Here is a 13,355-nt window from a genome sequence, read left to right as displayed (position 1 = left end):
CACCCAGGAGATTCCTAGAGAGGCCCCATGGAGGCTTCTCCCCACCTTTTCCATCCCTGTTTCCTCCCAGGAGATTCCTAGAGAGGTCCCACAGAGGCTTCTCCCCACCTTTTCCTGCCCTGTTTCCTCCCAGGAGATTCCTAGAGAGGCCCCAAGGAGGCTTCTCCCTGCCTTTTCCGGCCCTGTTTCCACCCAGGAGATTCCTAGAGAGGCCCCACGGAGGCTTCTCCCCACCTTTTCCATCCCTGTTTCCTCCCAGGAGATTCCTAGAGAGGTCCCACAGAGGCTTCTCCCCGCCTTTTCCTGCCCTGTTTCCTCCCAGGAGATTCCTAGAGAGGCCCCATGGAGGCTTCTCCCCACCTTTTCTGGCCCTGTTTCCTCCCAGGAGATTCCTAGAGAGGCCCCACGGAGGCTTCTCCCCACCTTTTCTGGCCCTGTTTCCTCCCAGGAGATTCCTAGAGAGGCCCCACGGAGGCTTCTCCCTGCCTTTTCTGGCCCTGTTTCCTCCCGGGAGATTCCTGGAGAGGCCCCACGGAGGCTTCTCCCCGCCTTTTCTGGCCCTGTTTCCTCCCCGGAGGTTCCTAGAGAGGCCCCACGGAGGCTTCTCCCCGCCTTTTCTGGCCCTGTTTCCACCCAGGAGATTCCTAGAGAGGCCCCATGGAGGCTTCTCCCCACCTTTTCCATCCCTGTTTCCTCCCAGGAGATTCCTAGAGAGGTCCCACAGAGGCTTCTCCCCACCTTTTCCTGCCCTGTTTCCTCCCAGGAGATTCCTAGAGAGGCCCCAAGGAGGCTTCTCCCTGCCTTTTCCGGCCCTGTTTCCACCCAGGAGATTCCTAGAGAGGCCCCATGGAGGCTTCTCCCCACCTTTTCCATCCCTGTTTCCTCCCAGGAGATTCCTAGAGAGGTCCCACAGAGGCTTCTCCCCACCTTTTCCTGCCCTGTTTCCTCCCAGGAGATTCCTAGAGAGGCCCCAAGGAGGCTTCTCCCTGCCTTTTCCGGCCCTGTTTCCACCCAGGAGATTCCTAGAGAGGCCCCACGGAGGCTTCTCCCCACCTTTTCCATCCCTGTTTCCTCCCAGGAGATTCCTAGAGAGGTCCCACAGAGGCTTCTCCCCGCCTTTTCCTGCCCTGTTTCCTCCCAGGAGATTCCTAGAGAGGCCCCATGGAGGCTTCTCCCCACCTTTTCTGGCCCTGTTTCCTCCCAGGAGATTCCTAGAGAGGCCCCACGGAGGCTTCTCCCCACCTTTTCTGGCCCTGTTTCCTCCCAGGAGATTCCTAGAGAGGCCCCACGGAGGCTTCTCCCTGCCTTTTCTGGCCCTGTTTCCTCCCGGGAGATTCCTGGAGAGGCCCCACGGAGGCTTCTCCCCGCCTTTTCTGGCCCTGTTTCCTCCCCGGAGGTTCCTAGAGAGGCCCCACGGAGGCTTCTCCCTGCCTTTTCTGGTGACAGTTTCGGAGGCTGGGGTTTGTAAGTGGAAAATGGTTCTTGAGAAGAGGCAAAAAAAGTCTTGGACACCTGGTTCTTATCTAGAAAAGTTTGTTAAGTAGAGGCCTTTTTAGGCAGAGGCGCCGCTGTACGTTGGTTCCTTCGGTCAGTAAGTCAAGGACTTCTTGTGTTTCTGCATTTTATAACGTTTGGCGCCTCCTGCACCAGAGGGACAAACTTTCCCTTTGTGGGTCAATATTTGCCGAACTCCCTTTGTCCCTTTTGGGTCCTGTGAATTCCCTCCTCCCCCCAAGGAGCAGAAGGGCAGAGAGGGAGGGGGAGGGAGTCACCGCTTTGCTTTGGCTGCAGGTGGCTGGGGCCTGAAACCTTGCAAGGGAGGTGGAGTGGCCGGAGAGGAGCAGCCTTTGTGTGTCCTTCTGCCGATAAGAGGGAACAGGGCAGGCAGCCCACCTGGGTTACTCTGGGTGTGGGTGCAAGGTTAGAGGGTGAGGGGGCCCCAGACCACCCCCAGGGACACCTGCTCGCGGTAGGAAGCAGAAAACGGAGCCCTGCCCTCTGCCCCCCACCCCCACCCCAAGTCAGGCTGCCATGGTCTAAACCCCTCTCGGCCCTCTGGGATGCAGCCCCTCCAGACTTGCCCCCCCCCTTGAGGACCCCCTGCGTGTTTGCCAGTGGTGCCGATCAGTGTTCCCTCTAATTTTTTGGGAGGGTGAGCGGAAAAGTATAGTGTCTGAGCGGTAGTCCCTTTGGGACTGGGCGGCACTCTTTCCCTCTCACTCTTTCCCTCTCGGCTTCTGGGCAGGTTTCAAAAACTCTGAGTTGATGATGATTTTTAAGTGAGCCATTGCTCACTGCTCAGCTTAGAGGGAACTATGGTGCCGATCCCCCAAGAGCCTTCCGGGGTATTTGGGGGGACCCGGCGTCTCCTGACCTGTTCTTGCTTTTGGGGGGAGGGGCTGGAGAAGGTCCAATGTCAATTCGATTGGAATCGGAAAGAGTTGAATCCTGATTGGCAGCCCTCTGCTGCCAGATGGGTGGGGGGCTTCTTCCAAGTCTTAAGATGGGGGGGCGCGACCTCTCAGGCGGAAGACAGAGCTGCCCCCTTCACCTCCAGGCTGGTCCCCAGAGGGATTGGGAGGCGGGATTTGGCCCCAGAGGAACCACACACACACACACACACACACACCTGTGAAGCAGCTCTTTTCTTTGGAAGGCTTTGGAAGGAGGGGGACTGACCTCTTGTCCCTTTCTCCAGGCCACGTCCCTGCTTCTCTGAGACCGGATCGATTGGCTGCCCCGGAGTTCCAGCCCCTTTGCTGAGTGTGCCGGGAGAGGGACCCTCCCTGGAAGAACGGTGTGTCCTGTGGGGGCCTTGCTGGGGTGGGGGGAGGGGTGGGGGGGGAGGGGAGGGGCCACAGAGGCATGGCTGGAGGGGGCTGGGGTACCCCAGGCCACCTGCAGTCCATTGGGTGGTCGGAGTCTCTCAGTCCAGGTCTACTTCAGCCTCAACCACAACAACACAAGAGCACGCAACAGATTCAAGCTCAATATTAACCGCTCCAAACTTGACTGTAAAAAATACGACTTCAGTCGCCGAGTTGTCGAAGCGTGGAACTCATTGCCGGACTCCATAGGGTCATCCCCAAACCCCCAACATTTGACCCTTGGATTATCCATGGTTGACCTCTCCAGATTCCTAAGAGGTCAGTAAGGGGCGAGTACAAGTGCACTAGGTTACTGAAGTCGTATTTTTTACAGTCAAGTTTGGAGCAGTTAATATTAAGTTTAACTCTGTTGTGTGCTCTTGTGTTGTTGTGGTTGAAGCTGAAGTAGTCTTTGACAGGCAGGACATTGCAGCCTATGGTCTTGTGGGCAATACTTAGATCTTGTTTAAGGCATCTTAGTTCTAAGCTTTCAAGACCCAGGATAGTGAGTCCAGTCTCGTAGGGTCTTCTGTCTCGAGTGGAGGAGTGAGGGGCTCTTCTGGTGAAGGATCTCTGGACATTTCAAGGGTTTTGATGTCTGAGATGCAGTATGGGTTCCAAACAGATGAGCTGTATTCCAGGATGGGTCTGGCAAAAGTTTTGCAAGCTCTGGTCAGTAGTGTGAGATTGCCAGAGCAGAAGCCACGTAGGATCAGGTTTACAACTCTTGAAGCCTTCTGGGCGATGTTGTTGCAGGGGTCAACTTTGGCACTTAGGTCTTTTGTGATTCGTCTGCCGAGGTCTCTGCTTCCGAGGCCCCTTGGTCTCAGTTTCCCCCTTTTTTCTAAACTCAGATGTGGAATAAATGCAAGTAGTAAGAATGAGGAAACTCCGCCCTCGGTGCGCCAGGCGTTGGAGGAGGGAAGGGTCCCCCTGTCCCTGTGGCTATTCCAAGCCTCTCGGCTCAACCCGACAGGTCACTTCAATTGTTCTGCGCCTCTTCCGGGCCAATTGGTTCCAGCCCCTTGCAAAGCTGGTTCTTCAGGTCCCTGCAGGAATTATGACACACACACACACACCCCTGGCTGTGTGTCCCCCCCCCCTTCGCACCACACTGGTGGCTCATCTACGTTTTCCTTCTTCGGGGCAGCTGCACAACCACAGATTCAAACTTAATATTAACGGCTCCACACTTGACTGTAAAAAACACGACTTCAGCAATCGAGTTGTCGAAGCATGGAATGCATTATCACTAGTGTCAACCCCTGACCCCCAACATTTCCCCCTTAGACTCTCCACGCTTGACCTCTCCAGGTTCCTAAGGGGTCAGTGAGGGGCGTGGATAAGTGCCCCAGTCTGCCTTCTGTCCCCTGTTCTGTAGTCTCCCCTATATCTCATTTAGAAACCTAGAAACCTAGAAGATTGACGGCAGAAGAAGACCTCCTGGTCCATCTCGTCTGCCCTTATACTATTTTCTGTATTTTATCTTAGGATGGATGGGTGTCTATCCCAGGCAGGTTTATATTCAGTTCCTGTGGATTGACCAACCACGCCTGCTGGGAGTTTGTTCCAAGGATCTACTTCTATTTTTGTAAAATAATATTTTCTCATGTTGCTTCTGATCTTTCCCCCAACTCACTTCAGATTGTGTCCCCTTGTTCTTGGGTTCACTTTCCCATTAAAAACACTTCCCTCCTGGACCTTATTTAACCCTTTGACACATTTAAATGTCATATTTAATTTTTTCTTCCTTTCATATAGATTCTCCTCTATTTTTATATCTTTCCTTCTGTCCTTTTCTTTATATATATTACCACTGGTGTATTCCCTTCAGTGTGTATTGGACAAAATGAATAAATAAAAACAAAATGGACAATGCAGCCCTTTCCATACTTTGAGGCTGCTCAGACGTTTCGCCTCTTCAGGTGGGTCAGTCCTTGGGTGGGCAGCTTCCACAGAGAGCTGGTGAGGCCCCAGAAGACGGCGAGAGGCTGAAGGGAGGGGAGTCCTTCTGACCCCCCCCCCTTCTCAGAGACCTTCAGCCCAGATTAACCGGACTGGGCAGGAATGCCGTCCGTCTGCCGTCCGTGAGGGCCCGAGTGAGTTTGTCACGAACAAGTCTTGAAAGATTGACCCTGAGAAAGACCAGGCAGCGGGAATGTTCTTCCTTAATGAAGGGTTGGTATTCCGGGGATGGGATGCGGCCGCTGGACGTGTGCCCACTCTCGGTCCAACAGGGGCCATCCAAGTAGGGTAGAGCGGGGGGGCAGAGGGGGGGGGCCATCCGAGGCCCTTCTCCTTGTCCACCTGGTTTTCATCCGTTCCGATGGGTCCTAACAAAGGGGGGTTAAAAGTCTTATGTGGAATGGGACATTATGGGATGTTCACTTAGGCTGTGGAAGTAGCCAGGGACACCTTAGATGGTGGCCTTTGAGTAAGGGATTATTTTGTGAGTGGCCGTTTCAGTCACGGAGGCCCCTTTGGGACAAGGCTCAACGTGGGCTTTCAAAACTCCAAGTGAGATGTCTCTGTCCTGTCACTCGTCTACAGCTGCTCACTTCTAGGATGGGGGTGGATCCAATGACCTGCTTGTTTGGAGCCCATTGATATGTGGGTCTTGTTTTGAGGTTCTTGGAAAATCCTTGGTCAAGAACATAAGGACCTCAGAAGAGCCCTGCTGAGTCAGGCCAAAGCCCTTGGAGTCCTGCATTCTGTGTCCCACAGTGGCCCCCCAATTGTCCAGGGGGATCTTGAGCAGAAGGAGAAGGCAAGACCCTCCCTTCCCCTGGACCCCCAACAAGTGGTACTCAAGGGAATCCTGGACATCTGTTTCAATGACCACCTATGATACTCTTGGCATCCCTGAATCTGTCTAATCCTGCCTTGAAGCCATGAAGGCTGACAGCTGTCACGGCCTCTCCTGGAAGGGAATTCTGGAAGGGAATCCCATCAACCAATATCCCCCTTGGTTTGTCCTCACTTCCTCACCTGTGAGCTTTGGGGTGGGGGGGCTCCTCCAAGTATTGTGCGATAGAGAAAATGATTTTTCTCCATCCACCTTTTCTATCCCCTGCAGGATTTTATACCCTTCGATCAAGTCCCCCCTTCAACGCCGTCTCTCAAGGCGGAAGAGACCAAGGCCTTGCCACCTGGTTTCCTAAGGGAGGGGGCTCCATTCCCTTGGTCATTCCTGTTGCTCTTTTTTGCCCCTTTCCCAGTTCCATTCTGTCCTCCTTGAGGTGAGGTGACCAGAACTGTCCACAGGACTCCGAGTGGGGTCTCACCATCGATTTGCACAGAGGCAACACAACACTTGCTGACCTATTTGTGTATTACTCTCTGCTGATTCTCCGTTGGCCCAGAGGACGCGTCCAGGGCTGAGAGGGGTGGAAAGAGGCTGCCCTGTGAGTTGAGGGCTCTCTTGGCCCTGGGAGGTCTGCTGGGTTGAGCAAGAGGCCAGACTCGGTGACCTTTGAGGTTTTATGGTCCTGTGCTGCGTTCTTGTGTGTGTGTGTGTGTGTGTGTGTGCTCGAAAGGGGCTCTCGCCATCTTATCTTGGTTACCTTTACTGAAGGCCAACATCTCCTCCTTCTCTCCTGATCATCGTTTATTTATTTATTTATTTATTTGATTGATTGATTTTGTCCAATACACAATATGTCAAAGAAAGAATAGGAGAGTAGATATAGGAATAAAATATATCAAAGAATAGAAGAAGAGATATAGGAAAGGAAGAAAAGACATACGAGATAAAGGAGAGACTATAGGACAGGGGACGGAGGGCACTCTAATGCACTTGTACTCGCTCCTTACTGACCTCTTAGGAACCTGGAGAGGTCAACCGTGGATAGTCTAAGGGTCAAGTGTTGGGGGTTAGGGGAAGATACTATGGAGTCCGGTAATGAGTTCCACACTTCAACAACTTGATTACTAAAGTCGTATTTTTTACAGTCAAGTTTGGAGAGGTTAATGTTAAGTTTAAATCTGTTGTGTGCTCTTGTGTTGTTGTGGTTGAAGCTGAAGTCGTCATCGACAGGCAGGACGTTGCAGCATAGGATCTTGTGGGCAATGCTTAGATCTTGTTTAAGGCGTCTTAGTTCTAAACTTTCTAAACCCAGGGTTGAAAGTCCAGTCTTGTAGGGTCTTCTGTCTCGAGTGGAGGAGTGAAGGGCTCTTCTGGTGAAGCATCTCTGGACATTTCCGAGGGTGTTGATGTCCGAGAGGCGGTGTGGGTCCCAAACAGATGAGCTGTATTCGAGGATCCTTGTTTTTTCTCCTCCTCCGAAACCCTCTGAAATTTCTCTCTAAACTTAAATAACAGTTTAATAACCTAAACCTGCCACGTAGGAACCTAATGAGGTGACGATGAATGAAACCTTTGTGTCTGGGGAATTTCTTCAAATTCTGCTTGTTTTTCATTTATCCTTTTAATGCCCCTGCAAATTCCCTTTCCCCAGACCGCTGCCTTGGACTCCCCCCCCCCAAACGAAGAATTTTGTATTATTTCCATTAACTCTCTGGTGCCATTTCAAGTTAGAAACCTAGAAGACTGAGGGCAGAAAAAGACCCCATGGTCCATCTCGTCTGCCCTTATACTGTTTTCTGTATTTCATCTTAGGATGGATCTATGTTTATCCCAGGCATGGAAGTTTGTTCCAAGCATCTACAACTCTTTCAGTGAAATCATATTTTCTCATGTTAGAAACATAGAAGACTGACGGCAGAAAAAGACCTCATGGTCCATCTCCTCTGCCCTTCTACTATTTTCTGTATTTCATCTTAGGATGGATCTATATGTTTATCCCAGGCATGGAAGTTTGTTCCAAGCATCTACTACTCTTTCAGTGAAATAATATTTTCTCATGTTAGAAACATAGAAGACTGAGGGCAGAAAAAGACCCCATGGTCCATCTCATCTGCCCTTATACTGTTTTTTGTATTTCATCTTAGGATGGATCTATGTTTATCCCAGGCATGGAAGTTTGTTCCAAGCATCTACTACTCTTTCAGTGAAATAATATTTTCTCATGTTAGAAACATAGAAGACTGACGGCAGAAAAAGACCTCATGGTCCATCTCCTCTGCCCTTCTACTATTTTCTGTATTTCATCTTAGGATGGATCTATATGTTTATCCCAGGCATGGAAGTTTGTTCCAAGCATCTACGACTCTTTCAGTGAAATAATATTTTCTCATGTTAGAAACCTAGAAGACTGACGGCAGAAAAAGACCCCATGGTCCATCTCGTCTGCCCTTATACTATTTTCTGTATTTCATCTTAGGATGGATCTATATGTTTATCCCAGGCATGGAAGTTTGTTCCAAGCATCTACGACTCTTTCAGTGAAATAATATTTTCTCATGTTAGAAACCTAGAAGACTGAGGGCAGAAAAAGACCCCATGGTCCATCTCGTCTGCCCTTATACTATTTTCTGTATTTCATCTTAGGATGGATCTATATGTTTATCCCAGGCATGGAAGTTTGTTCCAAGCATCTACAACTCTTTCAGTGAAATAATATTTTCTCATGTTAGAAACCTAGAAGACTGAGGGCAGAAAAAGACCCCATGGTCCATCTCGTCTGCCCTTATACTATTTTCTGTATTTCATCTTAGGATGGATCTATATGTTTATCCCAGGCATGGAAGTTTGTTCCAAGCATCTACAACTCTTTCAGTGAAATAATATTTTCTCATGTTAGAAACATAGAAGACTGAGGGCAGAAAAAGACCCCATGGTCCATCTAGTCTGCCCTTATACTGTTTTCTGTATTTCATCTTAGGATGGATCTATATGTTTATCCCAGGCATGGAAGTTTGTTCCAAGCATCTACAACTCTTTCAGTGAAATAATATTTTCTCATGTTAGAAACATAGAAGACTGAGGGCAGAAAAAGACCCCATGGTCCATCTAGTCTGCCCTTATACTGTTTTCTGTATTTCATCTTAGGATGGATCTATATGTTTATCCCAGGCATGGAAGTTTGTTCCAAGCATCTACAACTCTTTCAGTGAAATAATATTTTCTCATGTTAGAAACATAGAAGACTGAGGGCAGAAAAAGACCCCATGGTCCATCTAGTCTGCCCTTATACTGTTTTCTGTATTTCATTTTAGGATGGATCTATATGTTTATCCCAGGCATGTTTACATTCAGTCACTGTGGATTTACCAACCACGTCTGCTGGGAGTTTGTTCCAAGCATCTACTACTCTTTCAGTAAAATCATATTTTCTCACGTTGCTTCTGATCTTTCCCCCAACTGACCTCAGATTGTGGCCCCTTGTTCTTGGGTCCACTTTCCTATTTAAAGTTGATGTGGACCCATTCCATAGTTTTAAATCCAGCCACGGATCTCACTCTGTTTATGACCCGAGGTTGATCTCCCCGTATGACAGTGATGGAGAACCCTTTTTTTTCCCTCTGGTGCCAAAAGATCACGCGGGTGCGCTATCACACATGCACGAGTGCCCACACCCATAATTCAATGCCTGGGGAGGGACGAAAACAGCTCCCCCCTCCCCTCTGGAGGCTGGAAACGGCCTGTTCCCCAACCTCTGGTGGGCCCAGGAGGCCCCTGTTTCACCCTCGCAAGGCTTCCTGGGAACCGAGAGAGGGCGAAAGCGGCCTCCCCCTTCCTCCCGGAGGCTCCCTGGGAACCCAAAACGCCCCCCCCCCCCCCCGGAACAGCCTCTGTGCGAGCCATAGAACCAGCTGGCCGGCACACCCATGGACATTGGAGCTGAGCTTAGGGCAACCTGCTCTCTCCCTGGACTCACTCTTTGCAACCTCTCAAAAGTGGTTCTGCAAGATTGTTGGCAAATCCCTTCACTCTCTTGGAACGCAACGAATTTCACTCTGCCTTATTTAAGCTCAAAGGGGAGTTACAGGGGGTGGACAGAAAAATGGAAACATCATAATATTAGGGTGGTTTGAACGTTTTGCAAACCTACTCTGAACTTGACATGTCCACAGTTGTTTTTATGTCCAGCTGGAGAGGCGACCATAGATGCAATTTTCTTCCCTGCTTTAGTAGGTAGGCCCCTGCTTTTAAGTTTGTAAAAAAATTATTCCACAGCCCCATGGAATCTTTTCATTTCATTCACCATATGCTCAGAGTTCCCTTCCCTGTTTTGTTTTTAACTCTTAACTTTCCTTTCTATCAATATTTATTACTCTAACGCCAATCACACCCTCTAATGCTCCTAATGATATTGATCATTGACAATTGACTGTCAATTACAGCTGTCGTAAGGCTACTTCTTCCACTTAACATATAAGACCTATATATAATATAACTCCCCTTATATTCCACCAGTTCCTTTTGAACAAAGCGTTTTCCTTCCGTGGCTGCTTTTGTTTGTTTTCATCCAACTTCTGTAGCTGCCCATCTCAGTCAATGACACTGGGCAGCTTCCAATTTAAAAAAAAAATGCACTGCAATTAAAGACTAAAACTTTTTTAAAGCAAGACAAACATCCAAAATAAACAAAGAGACACTTGGCCAGTTAGCAATAGCGTTGCGGTCATAATAATCACAACAGCTGAACCTCCTCATTTTATCAGTGTTTTCATCTGATGTGGGTTTTTTTTACAGCTGATCATTTTAATATCTTTCTTGGGGGGCTGGTGGTGGTGGTGGGGAGAAGGGCCAGGCTGGGCCTTGGAGGGACAGGCGCTTGATGCTTGGACGCCTCTTTGATAGGACCAGGGCTCCTCCTCCAATCAGCCCAGGTCCAGGAGCCCATCTCTCTTCCGGCCGTACGGGGGGTGGCGCTGGGGGTGATGGGCCGTGTGGCCTTCAGCCTCCTTCCTTATCAGGAAAGCCACTATTTAGATTATGCATTGCAAATAATTGCAGAATATCTCCCCTGGGTTCACTGGGTGAGAAGTCAGTAGGTTCTTCTCCTGTGTCAAAAGCCTGGATTCAGTTACAGCCAATAATTTGTTTGTTTGTTTGTTTTGTCCAATACACAATAATACACAATGAGGGTTATAGAGGGACACAATCAGGTAGAAGGTTTTAAATGGAGGAGAAAATAAAGGAGTGAAATATAATATATGAGAGAATAGCAGGAAAAGACATAGGGATAGAAGAGAAGATATAGGAGAGACTATAGGACAGGGGACGGAAGGCACTCTAGGGCACTTATGCACGGCCCTTACTGACCTCTTAGGAATCTGGAGAGGTCAACCATGGATAGTCTAAGGGTAAAGTGTTGGGGGTTAGGGGATGATACTACAGAGTCCGGTAGTGAATTCTACGCTTCGACAACTCGATTGTTAAAGTCGTATTTTTTACAGTTCAGTTTGGAGCGGTTAATATTAAGCTTGTATCTGTTGTGGGCCCTTGTGTTGTTGTGGTTGAAGCTGAAGTAGTTTTGACGGTGATGTGTGGTCGCCCCCGTGGGTCTGAGTGCCGGCAGAGTCCAACGCAATTATGCCACTGCACCTGGGCAGATAGAGAAATTGCGCACGGAAACACCTTGACAATCCAGATTTGGAATCCAGATGTGTGACGCTCCCTCCGAACAGTTTTTGTGGGAACTGGGTTCTGTCCGTGTCTATTGAGCCCTGCAGGGATTTTAGGAGCTGTGGTCTTGCGATCCGCTCTAACCATTTGCGTTAGAGTCCGAGCGGTCTCTCTCAGACGACTTCGACTTTCGACCAGGCCTGTGCTTGGCTGAGGACGTTTTCCCTTCTCTTTCAAAAGCTGTCATGACTTTTGAGACATGACCGCTTGAAACGCCAAACGTTCGGTCACTTTCTGTGACACCAGCGCCTGCCATTCGAGCACCCACAATTGGGCCTCCCAGCAGACATGGTTGATAAATCCACAGTAGCTGAATTCAAACATGCCTGGGATAAACATAGATGGACCATGAGGTCTTTTTCTGCCGTCAGTCTTCTATGTTTCTAACCCAGAACTGCCAATGCAAGACTCAGATGGGGGATTCCTTTTCCCCAAGGGAATTATTTGACATTTGGAAACATTCAACTGCAAGGAAGCCCCTCCTGGCCTGGCCTTTGGCTTCCCTTGCTGGGGAAGGGCCAGCACAGCTGGCAGAGGGGGGGGGATCTGGCTCACAACCAGGGTTGCCCCCACCTGCTGCCACCAGAGGGCAGGAGAGAGCCAGACTGGAGTTGCCATGCAGCCAAGGCTGCTGAAGTCCAGTACCTGCCTGGGCGTTTGTGAGTTTACTGCAGTATTATTTCTTCCAGGTTTGTAGGGAACTTTCAGAATGTCCAGGTAACATAATAAACCTTCAGCAAACTTTAAGTAGAGTTAATGCAGCAATGAATCAGACTTAGTACTGCTGCTACGAGTCCTTGGAGGGGGCGGCATACAAATCTAATTATTAATAATAATAATAATAATAATAATAATAATAATAATAATAATAATACTAAAGAGACCAATATTATTATTTACAGATAGGCAAATAAACAATATCTGACCAATATCACACACATATAATCCTAATAATGGTGTGCAAACCAGGTTATTGCACACAGCAAATATAAATCTCTCTAGTCTAAACTCCCCCAAGAGGAACATTGTTGGCTCCCTCTTGTGGCCAACCAGCACATTGCACTTAAAGGTACAGTCTTACACTTACATTGTTAGCCTATGTATCACCCAACATATTTTACATACAGCATAGTAGCAGGAACAAGATGGTTTTGATTTTTTCCTGGCCAGGGAATAGACTGAGATTTTTTAAAATCAGAAAACATTGAAGAGGCCTTCGATCAAGCCATGCTTGACATGGCACCGTTGTCTTTTTGACTTTCTTTCCTTTTTCCCCCAAGGCCTGGTTCATTTGGAGCAATTTCGGAAAGGAAGTTCTAGCTTTTTCTTGCACGATATTTACAGGGTTTGGGGTTGACGCGACATTTGTCAAGTACAAATCTTGGCAGATTAAGGTGTGACCTAAGAGAATGCTGCAGCCGTAATGTATTTTGCCCTCAAAATAGTCTTTGACAAAGCATCTTTATGACAGGTGGCTGGGACAAAAATTATGTCCTCCCTGTACTACCCTAAACCCCTGAACCCCGATTTTATTTCCAATTACTTTGGGGTGTTCAGCTTTTAATTAAAAAGAACAAATCATGAAAAGAGAGAGAGTTGTAAAAGAAAAAAATCAGTAAAGGTTTCAGACAGCACATCCTGCAAATAGCATATCCAGCATACAAGTCCTCAGAGAGGGGCGGCATACAAATCCAATTAAATAAATAAATAAAAATAAATACATTAATTTTTGGAAAAGTAAAAATTGACCTCAAAAATGAAAGCACAGCGAAGGCAGCAAAAATATGTCACATATATACTGCTCAAAAAAATAAAGTGAACCCTCCAAGAACCCATCCTAGTAACGAATGAATGAAATATTCTCATTGAATCCTTTGTTCTGTAGAAAGTTGAATGCACACAATAGCAGGTGAAATTGACTGTCCATCAGTGTTGCTTCCTAAGTGGACAGTTGG

The 13,355-nt window shown here is 48.3% G+C and overlaps 1 protein-coding gene across 1 annotated transcript in view; it reads left to right on the top strand.

Moving 5' to 3' along the window:
* PC (pyruvate carboxylase) overlaps window positions 1-13,355 on the top strand; it is an 84,258-nt gene that overhangs the window by 7,593 nt on the left and 63,310 nt on the right. Inside the window, 1 exon segment of the mRNA XM_070730267.1 lies at window positions 2,699-2,797. The gene's annotated coding sequence lies outside the window, so the exon portion shown is untranslated.

This window comes from Erythrolamprus reginae (assembly GCF_031021105.1).
Source record: "Erythrolamprus reginae isolate rEryReg1 chromosome 13 unlocalized genomic scaffold, rEryReg1.hap1 SUPER_13_unloc_5, whole genome shotgun sequence".
In the NCBI taxonomy this organism is placed as follows: domain Eukaryota; kingdom Metazoa; phylum Chordata; class Lepidosauria; order Squamata; family Dipsadidae; genus Erythrolamprus; species Erythrolamprus reginae.
The sequence above is the reverse complement of the archived record's forward strand: the minus strand, read 5'-3'. Positions and strand labels throughout refer to the sequence as shown.